The sequence below is a fragment of the Sapajus apella genome, unplaced genomic scaffold, assembly GCF_009761245.1.
Source record: "Sapajus apella isolate SASKATOON/1434 unplaced genomic scaffold, GSC_monkey_1.0 scaffold19, whole genome shotgun sequence".
NCBI classification, from domain to species: Eukaryota; Metazoa; Chordata; class Mammalia; order Primates; family Cebidae; genus Sapajus; species Sapajus apella.
In genome coordinates, this window is record NW_022436959.1 from 7241641 (window position 1) to 7265111 (window position 23471).

Sequence of the window (23471 nt, forward strand, 5' to 3'; positions counted from 1 at the left end):
CTCTCCTAAAAACAAAAGTCACATTAATAAAAGAAAAACAAGCAGAAGTTTATTAGCATGTGCTATACGTGTCATGTGGGAGAGGCCTCAAAAGTATTTCTCTCTGGAGGCAGTGGCTTAGAGGCTTTGCTTAAATAATGTTTTAACAAAGAGCCATCAATCCTACATAGTGACAAGACAAAGGAGAGAGATGCTGCCATCTTTGAAAAGGCGGGAGAAAGTGGAGAAATAGTAGAATCTGTTTCCAGATTCCTCTGGTGCCTGCTGGTACTTTCTCCGGGCCAATACGCAAGTGCTGTCTCTAGTAAGGATGGATTTACATCCTGCTGTCAGGCAAATAGAGGCTGAGGCAGAGTGCTCCCCTGCGTTTTCAGTGTCCTTAACTTAGCAATCCTCAATCTTTTGAGGAGAAATCTTTTGGTTTCCTTCAACTGTAACAAGCAAGCTCCAAATCTCAGTGGTTTCACGTAACTGAGTTTTAATTTTTGCTCTATATCACAGTCCAGTAAAGATGGGGATGTAGTGTGGTATGAGAGACTGCTCCATGCAGTCACTCAGGGACCCAGGTTCCTCCCATCTTGTGGCTCAGCTATCCTCTAGGGCTTCAGAGGTCTCTCCTAGATCCTCTGCATCTAGCCAGCACATGAATAAAGAGAGAATATGTATGATCTCACAGAAGATTTAAGAAGCCAGGCCTGGAAGGGGTGTCTAACACTTCCAGCCACATTTCACTGGCCAGGAATAATTGCATGGTCCCATCTAGATGCAAGGGGTTGGGGAAATGTTGTCTAGTTATGCCCACAGAAGGAGCAGAGCACCCAGATATTGGTGGATCCTAGCAGTCTTTGTCTCAAATTCCCAACTGGCTCATTCTTTTCAACATTTTGAGTGCATTCTCCCTCATATACACCCAGATAGAGTATATAATGGCCCACTCATTAATCTATACCAGGTTCCTGGTCAACCTGTAGTTGCTTCTTCACAGGCTCCTGTTCTCAAAGCTGCCATGCCGCATGTGACCAGGCAGAGGCTGAGTTTTCCGTAGTAGTAGGGAAAGCGGCCCCTCCTCAGGTCTGCAACACACTGTCACCTGGGGACAGGGAGGGGAGGACCAAGCAGCATTCTCTAGGCACCTCACCTTCACCTTCCATCCTATAGTCATACCATAGTTTCAAGAGTCATTTTATAAAAGCAACTTCTCCAGCTTCTGTTGTTAACCCTTCTTTCTTAGAAGAATTCAGAAACTGTCCATGGAACTGGAGAAGGGCACAGCCCCCAATATTTCCTCCTGTGACCTGGAACTCCCCAACTCTAGGCACCACCTCTCCCTCTCAGTAGGAGCAAAAGATTCCAGGCCTTTCACAGAAATCAGACATCTGTAGGCCTGTGGGTCTCGGCAGGTCACCAGACAACCCAGGGCAAGTCTGAGTTTCCGTGTTTAGGGTCGGCAAGTGTCATCTCATAAATGATCTGTAATGTCCACCATTACAGATGGAAACAAAAATGTGTGCACGAGCATAGATTATCACTCAGAGGCAGCCACAGAGCAGCCTGGCAGCTTTTGTGGCCACACAATGATGGCTACAGTATGAGGAGGTGAAAACAGGGCTGGCTTTGGCATAAGAACCCAGGGGAAAGGGCAGATCCCAGGGGTGTTCCTTAGGAAACAGCAGCAAGCCTGCTCATAGATGGAATGCATTGGAGTCCTTGGCAAAGTGGCTTCTATTGAATCTGAAATCATTTGAGCTCTTTTGCAAACACTGGTGTTAATCCAAATCTGTTGTTTCCACTGCATTTTCATTTCCTCTTCTCTCTTATATTTCTTGTTGTTCACATTAGTCCTGAATGGCTTACCTACCATTTTATATATCAGCAAATATTTTTAATCTCAGTGAGGTCACATCCGAACATTATTAATAGGCCTTTTGTTCATTTTGGGTAAGAAAAAAAAAACTATGTTTCACATAGATCTTCATTAAACTTGAATAGAAAAAAATTATTTGGGTTTCTCCTTTAAGATTTATTAAGCATCATATAATGCTACCATTCATTGGAGGTTCAAGTGATTTTGATGGAGCAGTGGATAAAGGGAACATCCACCCCAAACTGTTCCTCTTTTTATTCCTTTATTCCGTTGTACTCCTTCCACATCACTGCCCCTGAAGAAAGTCACCCCACGAGTCAGTGAAAATCTGCAGTGGAACCTTTCTGAAATGGCACACAGAGTCTATTCTCTTGGTCCATAGCAAATCTGTCATCCAGTAGTTGGTCGTTTATCCTCACCTATGTAATGAAGCTTAGGATTTATTACAAACTTGGTCCAAGGCCTAATTTCTGTTCATAAAACCCTGTCGTTCTTGGATGAACTGTGTTGTTTTAGGGCCAAGATTGTAATGAAACACTGGCTTGGCAGTTCCCAACGGTGGGATTTAGGAAATCTAAGAGATGCTGTCTTCAACAGTGAACAAAGAGTTTTAGATCAGCCAGCCTCACTGGCTCTGAGCTGTGGGTGGAAGTTGCCTCTTTTTGTCCGAGATGCTCACATTTCCAAACCTGGATCCTCACATCTATTGAACAACTCATCTTGAGATGGGTCCTATGCTCTTATTTCAGATCTTTTGAAACTAAATGGAAAGGAAGTAATCATCTTCCTTCCTTATCCTGCTGCCTTGGAACGGTTTTTCACCTCACAGCACCAAATCTGTGGCAGCCACTTACTTCATTCATCTCCAGATGGGTCCCTTTATCTATAAATGTGTTACTGTAACATTTTCTACACCATAAATGGCTGAAGACATCAGACAGAGCTGGCACAGAATGTAATAAAGAGTAGGGATTTTGCTTTATTCAACTTTATATGTTCTGTAGGCGTCAGTACATAGTGGGTACTAAATAGCAGGTGGATGAATTCATGTAATAATGAATGCTAACGATATTTTACCTGGAAAGACATTAAGGCACTTTATACAGTCCCTAAAATCTTTTAGGGTTTTGAAGTTTGTGCTTGTACTTAAAAAAAGAAATCATAAATAAAAGAAACAACTTGGACCTCAGACAAAGCCAGAAAAACTCAGCTCTGAAATGAGTAGTGGCAACAACCCAGCCATTGATTTCTTTATCTGGAAATTTACAGGAATGATGAGTTGCTGCTTCCATAATGATTGCAAATTGCTGCTTCTCAGTCACTTAGCTTAGACAAGCTAATATTTTCTCTAACCCCAAACCATGATGGCCAGAGCCACAGAACAATATATTGTAACAAGAGTCATGTGCCACACAACATTCCTTAAAGTGTGTTCCACCTAGCAGCAGCCCCGGGGCCTATGAGGGTCAGAGTGTTCAGTGACCCAGTGTATTTGGTTCACATCACATATTATAAATACCCCAATCTTGGACATGTATAATGATGCACTTTTGCATATTACAGACTCTGAGAAGTTGACCTGCTCAAGAGATTTGATCACAGAATCCTATTTTCAAATAATGTCTATTACCTTTGTACAGAAGCTACTTTAAGAAAACACTGCTCTGCCCTGAAGGTCATCAATACCATTTTCATAAATGTGAAACAGGGATTTGCAATCTGCAATGTGTTTGTGCCAGAAATGCCATGCAGGCTGCTGGCTACCAATACATCTTCCCTTCTCATGAAAGGTGACCCTGACCATCTGCCATAGGAGTATAGACCAGAGGAACAGAAAATAGGAAGCTTGACAAAGGCTGGCAACCCTGAGGTAGAGCAACTCAGCCCTGGCTCGGGTTGAGTGTGCACTCATTCCCAGAGTTACAGTGATGTTCTGTTGGTAAGGCTGGACCCTTGGCTGGCTCACAGGGATGGGCCACATTCCTGGAAGCACATCTGACACTTACATCGGGGCAGGTCAGAGACTGGTACATTTCCTATAAACACTAGATTTGAGAAAATATTCATGGTATTTACTGTTACTTTGAAATATCACAACCTATTAGACTAGATGGGGAAGTATACGTAGTTTTCACTACAAATTTTAAATAGTCTCATGAAGTCCTGATAAAATTAATAAGCAATAATGAGGAAGGGGCCCCAGGTTGGGGAGAAAAATGGCCAATTTTTCTGAGAGATGGATAATCACAAACAACTGGTGGGCACAATGACATTGTTCCACATGTAGCCCCCTCCAGCATGACCCTGTAAAACTTACCTCCAGTCCCTGCCTATTGGGAGACAGGCCCTTCTCTGCTGGGCTGCCCATTGAACCTTGCAAGGTGTTTTCACACCTTTTCCAATAAATCTGCCTTTCTTTATCTACAACTGTCTTGGTAAATTCCTTTATGGCCCATGACACCAGCCCCAGCTAGTCTCACCTGCAACATTTTGGTGGCTCATCTGGGGACCTCTGTCTGCTTCCCCTTTCTCTCTTCCAACTGGGGACTCTGTGAACAGCACCCAAAAAAAGGAAGAACTGACAGTCTCTGGCCAGCACTACACCCTGATGAGGCTAGAAGGTGTCCATGTGGAAGCATCTGACCACCATCACCTCATCAGATAAAGGACCTTAGTTCAATTTCTCTTTTTCAGCCTTCTAGCAGCCAACCTCTAATATCCCTTTGTCAACTGACAGTAACTGGCCAGGGCTGCTCTCTGGTGTTGCCTGAAGGCCCAGGGATAAACAGCGTTGGCTGCCTTGCCAGAAAGGAAGGGAAAAATGCTCTCTCCTATCCTTTCTGGTCAAAAGCCCGCAGTCCTTACTTGTAGCATGATTGGTGGTGAAAGCTCAACCAAGACAAACATGCACATGTTTTGGGGAACTCAGACCACCTCTTTCTCACGCTAAATTCTCCCATGAAGACAGCCACACTTCCTGCTGCAGATGTTCCCAAATCACGTGATCTCGAGTGACCTCAGAGCAGTAGTCTTCCCATTCCTGTCCCTTTTCCTAGGCTGGTTCCCAGCTGAGTCTTCCTTTCACCCTCATTCCTCTTGCCTGGACTGACCATACAGTGTAAGGCCCTAGAGCTATTGACCCCAACCCCAGGAGACCCTTCCTAATAGGTAGGACACCCTTCTAGGAATGCATCTCAGAAGTCCCCCAATGGACTTGAGTGGAACCCCTTTCCTCAGTGGGGTGTCCGCCTTGAGAGAAAGTGTGATTTGTGTCCCACACTAGTAGACATTATCCCCATGGCTTGTCATTTTCCAGTCCCACCATGGGTCAAATGCCATCTCTTTATTCACAGTCACCTCTGTGTTACATCCTAAAACATTAGGATAAATTTAACCCTGAGATTCTCAAAAAGAAGCATGTGGTATTCTTGTATAATACAGCATCGCCCCATTGCAGGAAGTCCTCAAATTAGCCTCCTCAGTTTTTTATAACTGAGAACACAGTAAGGAGGACAGGGCTAAGGTGAAAGAAAAATACAGGGACAAGAGGCAGGCTCAACTGCTGGCTGCTTTACAAGCTCCCGACCCCTCCAGGTTGCCCTAAGAGCATCCCTCCTGGTAACTGCCACCAGTGCAGAAGGCCAGGCAACTGGAAAGCCTTATTATCTTCTTTTTACACTTGAGGAAACTGAGCATATGATGAAATATCAGATTTATACTAATATGATTGACTAGACAGTGATTTAATCCTAAAGGAATGGTTTATTCCAATGAATGGTGACAGAAAAAAGGGTCTAGCTTCACGGAGCTCAGGGGTAGATACACATGCACACAACACACAAAAACATACATGCTGATACACATATAACCCCTACATGTATGTACAAACACATGCAGTAGAGACAGAGACATAAAGACATGTACAGCATCTCACAATCATAGACACATACACCACACATACAGAACCATACACATGCACACCACACGATGACATACCCCACACATATATACCACATATATGTGTGTATATATATATGTGTGTATATATATGGTGTATATGTGTGGGGTATGTCACTGTGTATATGGTGTATATATATGGTGTATATGTGTAGGGCATGTGTATATGTATATACGTGTGTGTGTTTATATATATATATATACACACACACATACAATTGTGTGGGTATGTGTGGGTATGTCACTGTGTGGTGTGTGTGTATGGTGTCTGTATGTGTGGTGCATGTGTATGGTGTCTGTATATATATGTACACACACACATATAAGTATACACACACACACACATATGTATACACACACACACACACACACACACACATACGTTTACTACTTTACAGCTACTTGGCTTATCTACACCACCCATGGCCTGATGGTTTCCTCACTATTCCAAGTGCTGTGGGCTTAATTACCATCTACTATGGTCAAACAGGAAGTCAAACGGAAACGTCATCACTGGGATCCAAACCTATCTGGTCTGCCTGCAGAGGCCTTCTGTCGGAGTTTGTGTTCTCCAAAAGTAGAACCTTGAGATTAGGGTTTGGGTGCAAATGTTATATTTGAGAGGCGATCTCAGGATGCCCAGGTGAGGAATGGGGGAGTGAGACAGAGGAAGCAGGAAAGCCAGCAAAGGGTCCATCTAGGGACAATTCGGCTCAATCTGCCAGGGACCTTCTGAAGGGTTGAGAAGAGAATACCTCTGAACTATTCCACCCAGAAGAAAGGAAGCTGGGGTGCTGATACTCTAAATGCAGTCCTTCATGGGTTAAAGATTGGTCCCTGAGTCCTAACCATTCAGCACTTCCAACCTGTCCTGTGCCTGGGTTAAGTACACACCTACACAAGACCTTGCGATAGGAAGTCAATGATATTCATGGAAACCGTCCTCTGATGCCACAGGGGACATCCAGGGTGGAGCTGACAGAGGTGAGTTGGGGCCAGCAGTGTGAGCTACACCAGCCCCTCCTGCATTAGGTTGTCCCACCTCCTTGTCTTTCCTCTATTATAATGGCATTTATCAGATTATTGTGAGGTCGGTGGCCCACCTGCCTGCTGAGTTAATCAGAATTCTTGCTTGTAAGTCAAGAAAACCTCAACTTCCATTAACTTAAACAAAAAAGTGTTTGTTCGCTCCTGTAACTACAATGTTGGACACCCATCAACTAGGATGAGGGACAGCTGGACCCAGGGACTCAAGCATCTGTCTACTCACCTTTTAGATCTTCTTCTTTCCTCTGTGTTGGGTCTAATTTCAGGCCAGCTTTTTTCATGAGGTGGCAAAGGCAGCTCCTAACATCTCCAGGCTCACGCCATTCTTATTTGCTGTCTCAGATGGTGAGTGCCTTCCTCATTAGCTCCATCAAAAGTCCTGTGAAAGGATTTAAATGGCTGAGCTCAGGTCATGTGTCCATTTCTGACCCAATCGCCATAGCCAAAGGGATTATGATTCTCTGATTAGCCAGGCCTGGTCTTTGTAGAGCTCGTAAAGCCTATAGAGTTTTTACAGAGCTCAATCTCCAGCTGCCACCTCCTCCTCTCCCAGGAGGTGGGCAGGTGGCCTGAGAATTCCAACCCTCTAATCACTGAGTCTTTCTGGTGACAAGCTACAAACTGAAGCTATCTGGGAGCTCTACTCTAAGTCATTTCATTAGCATAAACTTGGGTGGGATGGAAAGGGGCTCCATATAAACAACAAAAGATACCCCTACCTAGAAATCCCAAGGATTTCAGGGCCCTGTGCGAGAAGCCACAAAGACCAAATCTATTTAATGTAGCACAGGAACACATTGACCACATTCACAGTTGTGCTCCTATGCCTAGCACAGTGTCTGGCACACAGTAGGTGTGCAGTCTATATTTATTAAATGAATGAATGAGCCAAAAAATGAAAGCATGATTTCCTTGAAGTGTGGAAGAAGCTCTCCCACGCCCAGGATGGCAGAGCTGAGTGCTTGCCTTGGAGCCCACTTGAGTAGGAAAAACACCCGGTGCCAGTTTTCCAGGAGTGCCCTGGGTGGATTTGGAAGACTGTCTCTCTTCACAGGAGAAATGGCTTTCTTTGTTAGCTCCCTGAATGACTGTCCTAATAGTACCCCAGGGGAAGCAGCTGTCTTTGGGATAAATGGCACAAAAGCTGCCTTATTTACAGACCAGCCCAGCAGCCCTCCCCCCTCCTCCTTGGAAAGGCAGCCTCAGATGGGGCTTCAAGGAACTCTGTGCCGGCGCTGCGGGAACCCCCCTGAGAAGCAGCCTCCTAGTAAATGAGTCACTGGGAAAAAAAACCTAAACCCACCTAGAATGCAAAGTTAAATGGGACTGTGCAGTCCCAAAATGGAACGGAACTTCTTCCCCTACTCTCTTTCTTTTCCTGAGGAAAAGCTTCCCAGAAATATTGAATGATATGGTCTGGCTCTGTGGCCCCACCCAAATCGTATCTTCTATTGTAATCCAAATTGTAATTTTCATGTGTTGGGGGAGGGACCTTGTGGGAGGTGATTAGATCATAGGAGTGGTTCCACCATGCTATTCTTACGATAGTGAATGAATTATCGTGAGATCTGATGGTTTTATAAGGGGTTTTTCCTTGCTTTACTCTGCACTTCTCCTTCCTGCCACCATGTGAAGAAGGAGGTGTTTGCTTCCCCTTCTACCATGATTGTAACTTTCCTGAGGCTTCCCCAGCCATGCTGAACTGTGAGTCAATTAAACCTCTTTCCTTTGTAAATTACCCAGTCTCTGGTATGTCTTAATTAGCATTATGAGAAAGGACTAATAAAGTAACTTGTTACTAGTAGTAGTGGAGCACTCCTGTAATAATATCCATAAATATGGAAGTGACTTTGGAACTGGGTAACAAACAGAGGTTGGAATAGTTTGGAGGGCTCGGAAGAAGACAGGATGATGTGGGAAAATTTGGAATGTCCTGGAGACTGTTGAATGACTTTGACCAAAATGCTGATAGTGATATGGACAGTGAAGTCCAGACTGAGGTGGTCTCAGATGGAGATGAGGAATTTCTTGTGAACTGGAGCGAAGGTGATTCTTGCTATGCTTCGGCAAAGAGATTGGTAGCATCTTTCCTCTGCCCTAGAGATCTATGGAACTTTGAACTTGAGAGAGATGATTTAAAGTATCTGGCAGAAGAAATTTCCGAGCAGCAAAGTGTTCAAGAGGTGACAGAACATAAAAGTTTGGAAAATCTGCAGCCTGACAATGCAGTAGAAAAGAAAAACCCATTTTCTGGGGACATAGTCAAGCCAGCTGCAGAAGTGTGCATAAGTAACAAGGAGTCAAATGTTAATCACAAAGACAATGGGGTAAAATATCTCCAGGGCATGTCAGAGACCTTCAAGGCAGCCCCTCCCATCAGAGGCCTGGAATCCTAGGAGGAAAAAATGGTTTCATGGGCGGGACCCAGGGCCTTGGGGCTTTGTGCAGTCTTGGGACTTGCGACCTTGCATGCCAGCCATGGCTAAAAGGGGCAAAGGCACAGCTCAGGCTGTTGCTTTAGAGGTTGCAAGCCTCAAGCCTTGACAGCTTATATGTGGCGTTGGGCCTGCAGGTACACAGAAGTCAAGAGCTGAAGTTTAGGAATCTCCACCTAGATTTCAGAGGATGTATGGAAATGCATGGATGTCTAGGCAGAAGTATGCTGCAAGGGCAGAGACCTCATTGAGAACCTCTGATAGGTCAGTGCAGAAGGGAAATGTGGGGTTGGAGCCCCAAGAGAGTCCCCAGTGGGGCACTGCCTAGAGGAGCTGTGAGAAAAGGGCCACTATCCTCCAGACCCAGAATGGTAGATCGATCCACCAACAGCTTGCCCTGTGCACCTAGAAAAGCCAGAGATACTCAATGTCAGCCCATGAAAGCAGCAGGGAGGCAGGCTGTACCCTGCAAAGCCACAGGGATGGAGCTGCCCAAGGCCATGGGAGCCCACCTCTTGCATGAGTATGACCTGGATGTGAGACACGGAGTCAAAGGAGATCATTGTGGAACTTTAAGATTTAATGCTATTGGATTTCATACTTGCATGGGGCCTGCAGCCCCTTTGTTATGGCCAATTTCTCCCATATGAAATGAACATATTTACCCAATGCCTGTACCTTCATTGTATCTAGGAAGTAACTAACTGGATTTTGATTTTTACAGGCTCCTAGGTGTAAGGGAGTTGCCTTGTCTCAGATGAGAATTTGGACTTGGGCTTTTGGGTTAATCTTGGAATGAGTTAAGACTTTGGGAGACTATGGAGAAGACACAATAAGTTCCTTGAAATATGAGAAAGATGAGATTCAGTAGGAACAAGGGGCAGAACGATATGGTCTGGCTCTATATCCTCACTCAAATCTCATCTTCTATTGTAATCTGAATTGTAATTTTCACATCCTGGGGGAGGAACCTTGTGGGAGGTGATTAGATCATGGGGGGTGGTTCCCCCATGCTGTTCTCATGATAGAGAGTGAGTTATCATGAGAGCTGACGGTTTAACAAAGGGCTTTTCTCCACTTTGCTCTGCACTTCTCCTTCTTGCCACCATGTGAAGAAGGACATGTTTGCTTCCCCTTCCACCATGATTGTAAGTTTCCTGAGACCTCCCCAGGCATGCTGAACTGTGAGCCAATTAAACTTTTTCCTTTATAAATTACCCAATCTCAGGTATATCTTTATTGGCAGTGTGAGAACACACTAATACATTGGTGAGAATGGAATCAACCCAATTCCAACTAGGATCCCTATTAGGATCATAATAATGATTCTCTTCAGTCACTTTCCAATCTCTTCTCTAATTTTTTTTTAAATTAAAGATAGGCATATTGTTTTTGTTATTGCCAAAACCAAAGAAGCATTACTACCAATAAAAATGAGAAACCTAGATTTTATTTAATTGACAGTAATGCTCAAAGGATTATAAAAATAAGACATATTGGTACTCAAAGCATACACAATTTGAATATATTTCATCAAATAACTTTAATTAAAATAAACATTTTAAAGTCCCCTAATTTAAAACTTTTGTGCTTTCAAATGTATATTTTTCTTCTAAAAATTGAAAATTTATCTTTAAAATTAAGAGGCAAGATACAAATTAAAATACACAAATGTCTGCTATGATCTGAATGTTTGTATCCTGCCAAAATTTGTATGTTGAAACCTAATTACCAAGCTCATATTATTAGAAGGTGGGGACTTTGAATGGTGATTAGGTCATGAGGACTCCCACAATGGGATAGTGACTTTATAAAAGTGATATGAGAGGCCAGGTGCAGTGGCTCATGCCTGTAATCCCAGCATTTTGGGAGGCCGAGGTGGATGGATCATTTGGTGTCAGGAATTTGAGACCAGCCTGGCCAACATGGTGAAACCCTGTCTCTATGTCTCTACTAAAAATACAAAAATTAGCCAGGCTTGGTGGTACATGCCTGTCATCTCAGTTACTTGGGAGGTTAAGTCAGGAAGGAGAATCCCTTGCGCCTGGGAGGCAGAGGTTGCAGCGAACCGAGATTGTGCCACTGCACTCCAGTCTGGACGACAAAGTGAGACCCTGTCTCAAAAAAAAAAAAAAAAAAAAGCGGTGTGAGAAGCTTGTGAGCCCCATCTGCCCTTCCACTATGTTAGGACCCATAGAAAGCACCATCTGTAAAGAAACAGGCCCTCAGCAGACACAGAGTCAGCTGGTGTCTTGGCCTTGGACTTCCCAGTCTCCAGAACTATGAGCAATAAATTTCTATTGTTTATAAACTAAACATTCCAAGGTATTCTGTTATAGCAGCCTGATTCGACAATGTCGAACATTTAAATAAAAATTATTTAAATGAAATCATTTTAGGAAAATAACACCATTCACAATTCTAGTGTTCAATGTCCATCTAGTTGCCAATGTAGAAAAAAGCATCAGAGTTCATGCATGTTATGAGATGACCTATATACAAATTTTTTTCAAGTAACATCAGTTGTTTAATATTGCAAAATGGTCCCCAGTTTACACGCACATCTGTGTACTTTGCCAATCTGTGAGCACCCCCAGATCCAAAACGAGGAATTGAAACTCAAAGAGAGCAATGACACCCACCTCCACTGGGAACTGATACTTTGTTATGCAAGAATCGACTGTAGTTAATGCTGTTTGGGGCGAGGGTTTGACAAATTACTTGATTTTGTTATTTTGGTTTTCCGAGTACTTATGCTGCTCAAATTCTCCTCCAGCCCTAAGGCTATGCTCACCCAAGTGAACAATGGCAGAAGTCCCAAACCTTCCTGGCATCCAGAGGTAGTCTCTTTGGTCTCAAGGACACAGGGCAGATGTGATCTGGGGCCTGAGGAGTGCTGGTCACAACGGTGGCTATTCAAGGGCATGAGTCAGACTCTTCTAGTGCCAATCACCAAATAGAACAGCTATGTGTTCTTTAACACATTTATTTTTGTGTGATTTGTGATACTGGGGCCTTCTAAAGCAGGAGTTGGCAGACTTTTTCTGTAAAGGGCCAGATTGTACATATTTTTAGCATTGTGGCCCATAGGGTTTCTATTGCAACCATTCAGCTCTGCTGTTGTAGTGCAAAAGCAGCCAAAGACAGCTTGTAAATGAATGAGGGTGACTATGTTCTAATAAAATTTTATTAACCAAAGCAGGCCATATTTGGTCCAGTTGGTTGGCCATTGTTGTAACTAACACACAAGATCCTTGGCAGAGGTCTTTCTTGCTTGCATCTAAAGACAGTTCTGACTTTTTCATTTTTATAATCCTATGATTTAAAGCATGAGATCCAAAAGAAATAGAAAACCTTTATGTTCCTCAGCTAAACTTCACCCAGTTTTTCATAGCTGTGATGAGAATGCTAGTCTTCCTAGTTGTGTGACCTTGGGAAGTCACCTAACTCCTCTCACCTTCAGTGTCCTCATTTGTAAATGGTCTACTGGCTCTATCTAGCTCCCTCGGGGGATTGTTGAGAAAGTAAAATAACATGACTATGATAAAGACGATGATGATGATGATGCTTCTCATTTGCGAAGTGCTTTTTAGTTTTCCATTTAACCTTTACAAAAATCTTATGAGATAGTATCAACTCCATTTTCAAACATGTGGAAACTGAGGCACAGAAAGTGTTAATGGCTTGTTGAGGACTACCAACTAGTAACCAGCAAATCATGTCCCAAAACCTCTTGAATCCCAGTGTCAGGTCACTTTTATTTCAACTATGCAGAGTCTTTAAGTGAAATACAAAGTGCTATGTAAACCCAGTCCTTTTTGAAACACTATTTTATTCATCTTGGACCCAGGACACATTGGACTATAATTCTCCTAATATTTAAACTTTACCATAGACACTAGACATTCTCTCAAAATGCCTGTGACACATTTGAGTCATTACTGAATAAACATTATTTATCCTTATATCTTGGGTTATGCTGATAGGAACAGAAAACATGCCAGCTTTATTAATTTCTTCCCGTATGGGCTTTTTCATTTGGTTGCCAAGGAGTGAGCTTATTGCCAACTCAGCAGTGAGTTACATTACCATGGCTTCTTCTATTATCTTGTCAAAAAAATGGCTCTCACCTATACAGGTACAACATATACTTTAAGGAGGACACTCAAGAAGCTCTCCTGTGCTTGACAGGGCTCATTGATTAGATTTGATGCTGCCTCACGTATTCACCATGACTGTTTACCAAATGGTGAACATTTTGCTTTTGTAGCATCCAAATCAAAGTTGAATCTCTTTCATTTTAGTGGGATTACAGTTTGTCAAATAGCTCTTGTTACATGGTTTGGATCTGTGTCCCCACCCAAATCTCATGCTGAATTGTAATCCCCAATGTTGGAGGAGGGCCTGATGGGATGTGATTGGATCGTGGGGGATCCACGATCATATTTAACACCAACCCCCCTTGGTACTGTTCTCATGAGATCTGGTTGTTTAGAACTGTGTAGCACTGGCTGGGTGCAGTGGTTCACACTTGTAATCCCAGCACTTTGGGAGGCTGAGGTGGGCAGATCACCTGAGGTCAGAGGTTCAAGACCAGCCTGCTCAACACGGTGAAACCCCATCTCTACTAAAAATACAAAAATTAGCCGGGAGTGGTGGCAGGCACCTGTAATCCCAGCTACTTGGAAGGCCAAGACAGGAGAATCGCTTGAACCCAGGAGGCTGAGTTTGCAGTGAGCCAAGATTGTGCCACTGCACTCCAGCCTGGGCAACAGAGAGCAAAATTCCAACTCAAAAATAAATAAATAAAATAACAAGTGTGCAGCACCTCCCCTCTCTCTTGCTCCTGCTCCACTATGTAAGACGTGCCTGCTTCCCCTTCACCTTCCACTATGATTGTAAGCTTCCTGAGGCCTCCCCAGAAGCAGAAGTTTCCATGTTTCCTATACAGCTTATAGAGCCACAAGCCAATTAAACTCCTTTTCTTTATAAATTACTCAGTCTCAGGTGTTTCTTTATAGCAGTGTGAGAACAAACTAATACATCTTGAAATTGGACTGTTTGACATTTAAGTTTTGAAAATGTTTTCTATTTTTTTGTTTGTACAATAAAGGTTGTAACAAGGGTAGTGTCCATGACTTATTAAAAATGTGATTCTTTCTGACTGGTTCAACCCCAGAAGCTCTAAGCTTCCTTGTATTTTCATGTAACTATTCTCTCACAATGCTGCTCTTCCTCACATAGAGCCTACAGTTTTAATCTCATAAAGCTGGGCTGCCTAACATGGTAGCCACAGATCGTACATGGCTATTGAAATTTAAATCAGTCAAATGTGAAAAGCCACTTTCCTAGCCAAATCTGAAGAGCTCAGTGTAACGAGCAAGAGACTAAACTGTATACAGCAAGAGACTAAACTGTGTTGGGTAGAACAGACATAGAAATTTCTCTTATTGTAGAATATTCTACTGGACAGCACTGTACAAAGGATTTAGAAACTAACACTGACCCACTTACTTTCTTCTTTTAAACCACCCAGAGTAAGATCAAGACTTCCAGTAACAACAGGTACCATTACATGTCACATGCCATGCACTGAACCAAGCCTTTAGTGTATATTATCTCGTGAAATATTTGTAGTAAGCTCATGCTATTATTAAGATTTATTTAGAAGTTGAAGCCCACATAGTAAAAAGTAGATTTGGACTTTAAACCCAGGTCTTTCTGGCCCCAAATCCTAAGCTCTTCAATGCTCATCTATACCCACTCCTCATTCTCCTCCTCCTCCCACGCTTACTCTGATGTAGGTCTGACCAGGCAATATCGGGGACAAGGCCAAGGCTAAATGCCATGCTGTGCCCTGCCAAAAGCAAGGGCAGAGCTGGGCACTAGGAGGTAGCTTGAATCATCTTGGTGGGGGTAATTCAGTCCCATCTAATTTGGGGCCAAAATGAAAGCTGTGTCCTTCAAAACAAAGGACTGAGACTTTTCGCAAACTGGATAATTTTCCACTGGAAATACCCAAATAAGAGTAATCATGAGTAGATGTGTTAAGATTGGTGAGTAAAATTTGACATTAACCAAAAGAACTGAATGTGGTGGCTTATTATTATTATTCTCTTCATTTTTTTTTCTTTTTGAAAGCGCTGATTTCATTCCACACGTCCCATGTGCCAGCTATTATTACATTTCTGCGTTTCAAAAATTTTCTCTGGGCCAACTCAGAGAAGGCTGGCTCCTGCCCCTCATTCAAAGCAAACAGCCCATATGTCTGCCTAAATGTTGAGCATTTACTTTGAAGCTTAAATTTAGTTTTGTTTTTAAATGTAAACAAATCTGCAGACTAGAAGGCAGAAATGTGTGTCTCTAGGAGACAGCCTATAGCTTTTCTTTAGCTCTGTGTGAAAACTCCATGTTTCACATCAGTCATGGATTTCTTACTACAGTCTTTCTATTCCTTTCTTCCCCTTTTCTTTCTTTTTTTCCTTCACACGTGCTATGGTTTGGATGTAGTTTGTCCTCACCAAAAGTGATGTTGACATTTGATTCCCAATGGGGCAGTGTTGGGAGGTGAGGCCCAGCAGGAGCTGTTTGGGTCATGAGGGCAGATGCCGTATAAATACCTTGGTGCTGTTACTGCTGTAGACAGTGAGATGCTACTCTGGCAAGACTGGATCACAAAAGGGACTCATTCCCATCAAAGTGCATTGGTATCAAGCCAGGATGCCCCTTGGATTTTGCTCGTTGGCGCATGTCCTCTTCCCCTTTGACCTTCTGCCACGTTGTGATGCAGGATGAAAGCCCTCACCAGCAGCTGAGCAGATGCCAATGCTCTGTGCAAATCACCCAGTCTTAAGTATTCTCTTACTAACACAAAGCAGACTAAGGCAACACGGTTCCTTGAAACTTGGCTTCTCAGTTATCAAGAGTTACCCTCTCCATTAGCGCTTTTTTAATAGATCATAACTTCGCCAGAGTAAGTAAATCCAACTTGGAACAAGACAGACTGAGGATTTTCCCCAAAATGAGTTTTTATAGAAATCATGGTAAGCCCATGAAAGAAAATTTCCTTGGAATTAAAAAAATGCCATACAATTTGCAGTATCTAATTCAGCCTCATCCAACTTCATCTAAAAGCAACAGGGCTGGATGGCAGAATGGAGAACTATGTGACCTCCCTCCCAGGACCGTGGTTCTCTTGAAGCTGAATATGGTGTCAGATCCAACCACTAGACCATTTATTAAATATCCATCTGGCATATCAGATACATTGGGTAATGAGCACTGATGAGTAAGAACACAAGAGCAGATCAATGATAAAGCCTCCTCCTGTTAGTCACAGAGTTACCAATTACCACACACAAGCCAAATCCTGTCCACAGTCAACACTAAAAAAAAAAAATCTATTAACAAGGCAGGTTTTTGAGTTCCTGATGTCAGTATTGTGTTTAACTACGTGCGTCAGAATGGAAATTCATTAGGTCAACAGACAGAGTGAATAATATAAGATACTAAGACTTAGAAGAGTCAGAACCAAAAGAGCTGGGACCTAAGAGAACCACGTAGCCAAAGCTGAATGTCAAGATTTCATGACTTGGGCAAAATTGTTACTAAACTTAATATTGTTGTTTGAGGGGTCTGTAAGTTTTGAGGGTCATGACCATGTCCACTTTTACTCTCCTTCATATCTTCAGCACCAAACAGCCCCCAGCTTATATAGTACATATTCAATAAGTATTTTGTAAACCAGGGACTAAATGAATAATGAATAAGGTGAAGTTTGTCTTCTTGACCAACTTTTCTATCTTTTGTCACACGTACTGTCTCTCTTGGTCAAATTCCTAAAATACCTTGAAGACTATGATAAGCAATGGCCTCTTACTCAAACCTTCCTGATTTGCTTTTTGTTCTTCATCAAGCCTCAACTATCTTAGAACCCTTTCTCTCAGAGCCTGTTCATGACATGAATGTATTTGTACTGGTTCATGAATGCAAATGAGTGGGCCTATTCCTTATAATAGGTTTCTATTTTAACATTTTAACCTCATGGTTAAGAGTGAGGACTTTGGAGTCAGACCTGGATTAGAACGTACCACTTAATAACTAAGACCCGGAGCAAGTTACATAGACTGCTAGTTTCCTCATCTGTAAATGAAGGATGTAAATAGTACAATAACTATTTCATCGTGTGACTGTGAGCCTTAAAAACAGTCTCCACATAGAATGCTTAGCACTTAGCTCACAGTAAATCATCAGTTCTCAGAGTGTCTTCCCACACGCCAGCATCACCATCACTAGTTTGTCATGTGTTAGAAATGCAAATTCTTGGCCAGGCGCGATGGCTCACGCCTGTAATCCCAGCACTTTGGGAGGCCGAGGTGGGTGGATCAAGAGGTCAGCAGATGGAAACGATCTTGGCCAACATGGTAAAACCCCATCTCTACTAAAAATACAAAAAATTAGCTGGGAGAGGTAGCACGCGCCTGTAGTTCCAGCTATGCAGGAGGCCGAGGCAGGAGAATCGCGTGAACCAGGGAGGGCAGGGATAATAGTAAAAGTGATGTTAATAATATATCTGCCTTTTGGGAATTAAATGAGCAACTGTGAAAAGTGTACTGATGTTGGAGTTGTCCCAGGCTGGAGCTTGAAGAATAGAGTGAGTGGTGGGTGGAGTTACTCAGAAGTTAGCAGGGCTTCTCTGCAGCCATGAAGCTTACAGGAAAGGGATTCAGAGACAGGATGTCAAGGGAGGGCGAAGTTGGGAAACCCAGAGACCATCAAAGGAGTTCAGCCAGACCAAGTTGGACATTCAAGGGAAACGCAGGGAGCAGTGCTAAGAATAAGACAGGAGTTTTTTATAAGATGCCGGTGATAACTGGGCGGGAAGAATCAGCTAGGACCCTATAGTTTTTAGATTCATAGCAGAAATCGATTTGTGTTAAAGACATTGGAATACAGAATTTAGGTGCCCACCACACTTGGCCCTGGGCCCCGCTCTATCTTATTAATGGGACTCTTCTCCTCATGCCCATACATCCTAAGGCACTTGTCTTCAAATGTGATTCTCCAACCCCAGCCTCCTTTCCAAACTGCAAACTCTTCTACCCAACTGCCTGCTCAGCATCTCCACTTAGATTCTAATGGGCGCTTGACATTTAACATGTCCAAGTCTGAATGCCTGGTATTTCCTGGGCATTCTGCTCCAGCGGCAGCCTTCCCCAATTCAGTCTAGCTCTGACGGCTGTACAGGAAACTGGGATGATAGAGGACAACAATCATCTTACAGTATATATTGTAAAAAATGCAAAAATACAGATGTAAGTATATAGAGTACAGACGGTCTTACAATGGTTCAACTTAGGATTTTTTGACTTTAAATGATGCAAAAGCAATGCACATCTCCGAATTCCGAATTTTTGTCTTTTCCCGGGCTAGTGCTATGTGGTAAGATTTCAGCTGCCCGTCAGTCATGTGATTATGAGGGTGACACCTTACAGTACGCTGTATTCAATAAATTACATGAACTATTCAGCACTTTATTATAAAATAGCCTTTGTGTGAGATAACATTGTCCCGCAGTAGGCTAATGTAAGTGCTCTGAGCATGTTTAAGGTAGGCTGGACTAAGCTATGATGTTTGGTAGGTTGGTTAAGTGCATTTTGACTTATGACATTTTTACTGATGCAGTTGAGGGGCACCTGTATATAGAGTGAAAATGAAAATCTCCCTCCCTCCTACTGTCCTCACGCAGAGGTAATCCACTGTTCATAGTGGAATGTGCAGCCTCTTGGACCTTCTCCATGGCCTGAGTTAGAAAAATGAAAATGTACATTTTTTAAGATAATGTGATTGGCCTACATGTATTGTTCCCTTATATATTATTTTCAGATAACCATGTATATTAGAATTGTTTCCATATCAGAACCTATAGCTCTACCTGCAATTACATGCTTATGACTTGGGTTTTCTGCTATTCTTTCCTTTTTCTTTTTTATCTTTTTATTTAAGATTACAAGCAATGTTACAATGACCACTACATCCATAACATGCAATCATTTCTCCAGGATAGATTTTGAGAAGTAGGATTGTGAAGTCAAAGGGTTTGCACATAAAATCTTTATAGAGACTGAGAAATGATCTTTTAATGTGGCCAAGCCAATTTATGTTCCCGCCAACAGCACATGCCAGTGCCTCTGTGCCAGTGCTGGGCATTATCAATTTTGCAACATTTGCCAGGATGAGGCCTTATTTTAATTTGGAGCTCTCTAACAGCTAGAGAGCCTGAACACATTTTCATATATTTGTTGGCCATTTGTATTTTTTATTATATGAATTGCCTCTCTGTGTCCTTGGTTCATTTTCCTATTGGGTTATTTAGTCCCAAATTACTAGTGGAAAATCTGAGAACTGGAGAAATTGAATTAACTAGCTCAGAGTCCCACAGCTAGCAAGTGGCGGAGCTGGGACTCAGGCTGGCTCTGTGCTTCTCCACAGCGTACACTCAACCACCAGTGTGGTTATTCTGTCTTCTCAGGTATAGCCCGAGTTAACTAATGAAACCTGTAGGCTGCATAAGGAAGCTAGTATCATTCACCTACAGAGGGGTAGCCCTTCCTGCGTTTACCTGGTACAGCTCAGCTGCATGTTGCAGCTCCGTCGTGGGTGTTGGGTGCCACCAGCTAGGCCTCGGGAAATGGGGGGAGTTCAGGAGAGGCTGGGTCTGCCAATGAGACCTCTTGGCCAGCCACTGTGACTGTGCCCTGCAATGGCCCTACCTGCCCTTTCTACTGCCTTTTGTGGTTACATTCCCCTCAAGACTCAGGCAGCCACTGCTAAATGCCACCTATGGCTTGCGGCCATTTCTTAACTAAGCCAACTGGAGCTAGATGGTCCTGGCCTCTTGGTGCAATTCATTTTCCAAAATCCAAACCTCAAACTCCAGACTGCTCCCTGGATTTGGCAGAGCTCAGCTGTAAACGAGGAGAGGGAACCAACAGGCAGCTGCTCCTGTCAACTCATCTGACACCACGCCAGGGCCGCCCTACCATTGTGTGTGATAGAACAATGCCTTCTCTGGCAGAGGAGGCTTGCAGTCTTGCCCCTTGGTGTCTTTCAGGGACTTGGCTGACTTCTCAGCAGGCGGGGAGTGCTGTGTGGCCCAGGAATGCCTTCTGTATAAATAGAAGTCATTTGCTGTGCTTCCCCTGGGCTGGCAGCCTGAGCAGCATCCGCAGCATGTTGTACATTCTGCACAGGCCCAGCTGCGGGCGCAGTGGTGCAAGATAAATCTGGAAGAGGGGGTGGTGCTGTTGGCAGGCAGCTGTTCAAATCTCATAGCCTGGGGCCACCACAGGCCAGCACCGGCAGCTGCGGCTACCTTCACAGGGAGTCCAGGCAAGTCAGTGATTTTGTTTGCCTGGCAAGAAAATGAATTCGAATAATCTCTCCAGACTCACTGATCCATCTTGGACGCAGATTCTAGTTGTCTGTGTGCACAAGTTACAATGACTTGGGCTCCCTGAAGTTAACACACACCCTGCCAGGAGGAAGGAAAGGTGGAATTTGGTCCCAGTTAGAACCCAGTTCTGCCACCCAGACTCTAGGAAGGTGTCAGAGCTCTATTATAGCTCTCTCAAATCCAAATTCCCATTCCCATCTTCCAGAATAGCAAGGAAATGCCACTCAATTTTCTATGGGGTTTGAAGCAAAAGGGTCAAGTCTATCCTTAGGATAAACATACGTGGTCCCAAGGCCTGCCTGAACAGTCACCAGGGAGAAGGGCAGGCCTGCCCGTCAGTAGAGGGAGAATGTGTCACAGCAGTAATAAGAAGGGAGGTACAAACCCAGAAGTAGGAAAGGAACACCAATTAGAATGAAATAACCAGGAAGGAAGGCAGATGGAGGTGAGAAACAAATAGGGTTTTGTGTTAGTCAGTTCTCACACTGCTATGAAGACATACCCGAGACTGGGTAATGTTATGAGGGAAAGAGGTTTAATTGACTCACAGTTCCGCATTACCGGGGAGGCCTCAGGAACCTTACAATCACTGTGGAAAGCAAAGGAGAAGCAGGAACCCTCTTCACAGGGCAGCAGGACAGAGTGAGTACCAGCAGGGGAAATGCCAGATGCTTATAAAACCACTGGATCTCATGAGTCTCAGTCACCATCATGAGAACTGCATGGGGGAAGCCACTCCCATGATCCAATTACCTCCCCCTGGTCCTGCCCTTGGCAACAGCACCTTGGACCACACATCCAGGTCCTCACTGCCTTATGCTGGCAGCCTCAGGGTAATCCTTGGCACGTAAGGATTATAGGGGTTACTGAGATTACAATTCAAGATGATATTTTGGGGTGGGGACACAGCCAAACTATATCAGGTACTGAAGGCACAGAGTCTCAAATGCCAGCTGTGCCAACCGCTTCCACGGAGTCAGTGGCGCAGCACTGGTGGACTGGGCCTGGGAGGTCTTCAGGAACCTGCCTATCCCTTTGGGGATCATGAAAGCATGGTGCCTGATGGTGAGGATTCATCAAAGATTCTTATAGAGTGTTTGAAAAGAAGCCTCATCATTCCAGGCTTCCAGTGACTCCAGAGAGTAGTGAGCAGGAGGCTGGATGTCCACAGTTCTAGATGTGAAAACCTAGGTGACTTCATTAAAGCAATGCCACCTCAAGCTCCCACCTCTGCCTGGCAGGCACGTGGAGCATTTTTCTGCCCCCAGGCCATCCTGCTGGAATGGGGCAGTTTCTGAGTCTTCCCAGAGATGGTACATAGGCAGGCAGTCTTGAGAGAGCTATACCAGTGAACAGGAAGTGCTCTTGTGCCCAGGGCAGCCTCTATCTTAGGTTGAAAAGCAGGAGGGGACACAGCACATGTTCTTGCCTTCCCACTAGAATATGTCTGGGGCTGTGTCTGCTTCATGACTTTCCAACTGGCTGATGACACCTTATGGATGGTCATCTAGGGGTCATGGGGTGGGGGCGCAGAGACCTGTATCATCCACCTCTTCCATCTGTGAATCTCAGAGACTTACCAACCACATGCCTAACTCTTGGAGATCTGAGGTCCAGGCATTTTTACCATAAGGGTCAAGAAATCACTTTTTAATGGTCAACTCTAAGCAAAAGAGCTTTCATAGGTGTAGAGAGTCACCTGACCCACAACCTCCTCACCAAAGTGCTTCCTGTGTGGGAAGGGAGACTTCAAAGCACCTGGGGCCTTAGCCTCCCTCTGCCCTGGCAAAATCACCTCCACTCAGCACCTTAGAGAGACCCAAAGGAATTACCTGCCCTATTTCAAGAGGATGACAAGACGCAGATAATGTTGTTCTGGACATACTGGTATATCAAGAGGGCGGATCTGCCAGGAGCTTGCTTAAAGGAGGGCCCAAGGAGCCTTAGTGGGCAGAGCTCATCCTAAGGAAAACATGTCAAGTTCACAAACTGGGTTCATGGGACAATGGCAAGCCTGGATGAAAAGAAGATTCTGGCTCTGTTAGAGCAATGTCCAACTGTTTGGACTCATGCCCCTTCAGTGAGTGGCTGGAAGAAAAGATGAATAAAAATGGAGAGAGCTGTCATTGGGGCATCACTCATTACTCATTAGTGTGGCACCCTCTGTGGTCACTGGCAATAGCACCCTAGACCACACACCCAGGTCCTCAGCCCCTCGTGCTGGCAGCCTCAGGGTAAACACAGGTGGGCAGTGGCAGGAAAGGGGGCTCTTTTGGTGGGTGACCCCATGCCCCTCTGTGGGCTCTGGGGACCTCGCTGCCATTCTGGGGTTCTGCAGCATAGGCAGAAATGGCTGTGCATTAAATCCAGGAGAATGCCAGATGCCATGGAAGATGAACTTGGGAAGCAAACAAGTCAGCCCCCGAGGACCACCCCCTAGAATATTTGGGAGGAATGGGAAAAGGACTGGGAATCCCCAAAGTATGTGTTAAAGTCACAGAAATGTAAGTTGTGGTTTCAGGAAGATGGATGACATCAGCAAATGTTCTGAGGTTGGGAAACAGGATTAGTCACCCGACCCAAGAGGATGAATTCCCTAGTTTCTGTCTCCCTGGTGACATCACTGCCCCAAAGCGTAGCCTACGATGGTGCCAGATGAAAAGTTCTATTTCTAGAGGTCTCATAAAAGTGCCATTATTCTTAGGATGGGGTA

General features: G+C 44.0%; 1 long non-coding RNA gene across 1 annotated transcript; it reads left to right on the forward strand.

Annotated features, from left to right (window-relative positions):
- The first annotated feature begins 349 nt into the window (after nucleotides 1-349).
- On the forward strand, nucleotides 350-23311 carry LOC116557410. Its single transcript, XR_004271508.1, has 3 exons — nucleotides 350-433; nucleotides 17844-17851; nucleotides 23298-23311. It is a non-coding gene; the product is annotated as an uncharacterized LOC116557410 (long non-coding RNA).
- The last annotated feature ends 160 nt before the right edge of the window (nucleotides 23312-23471 follow it).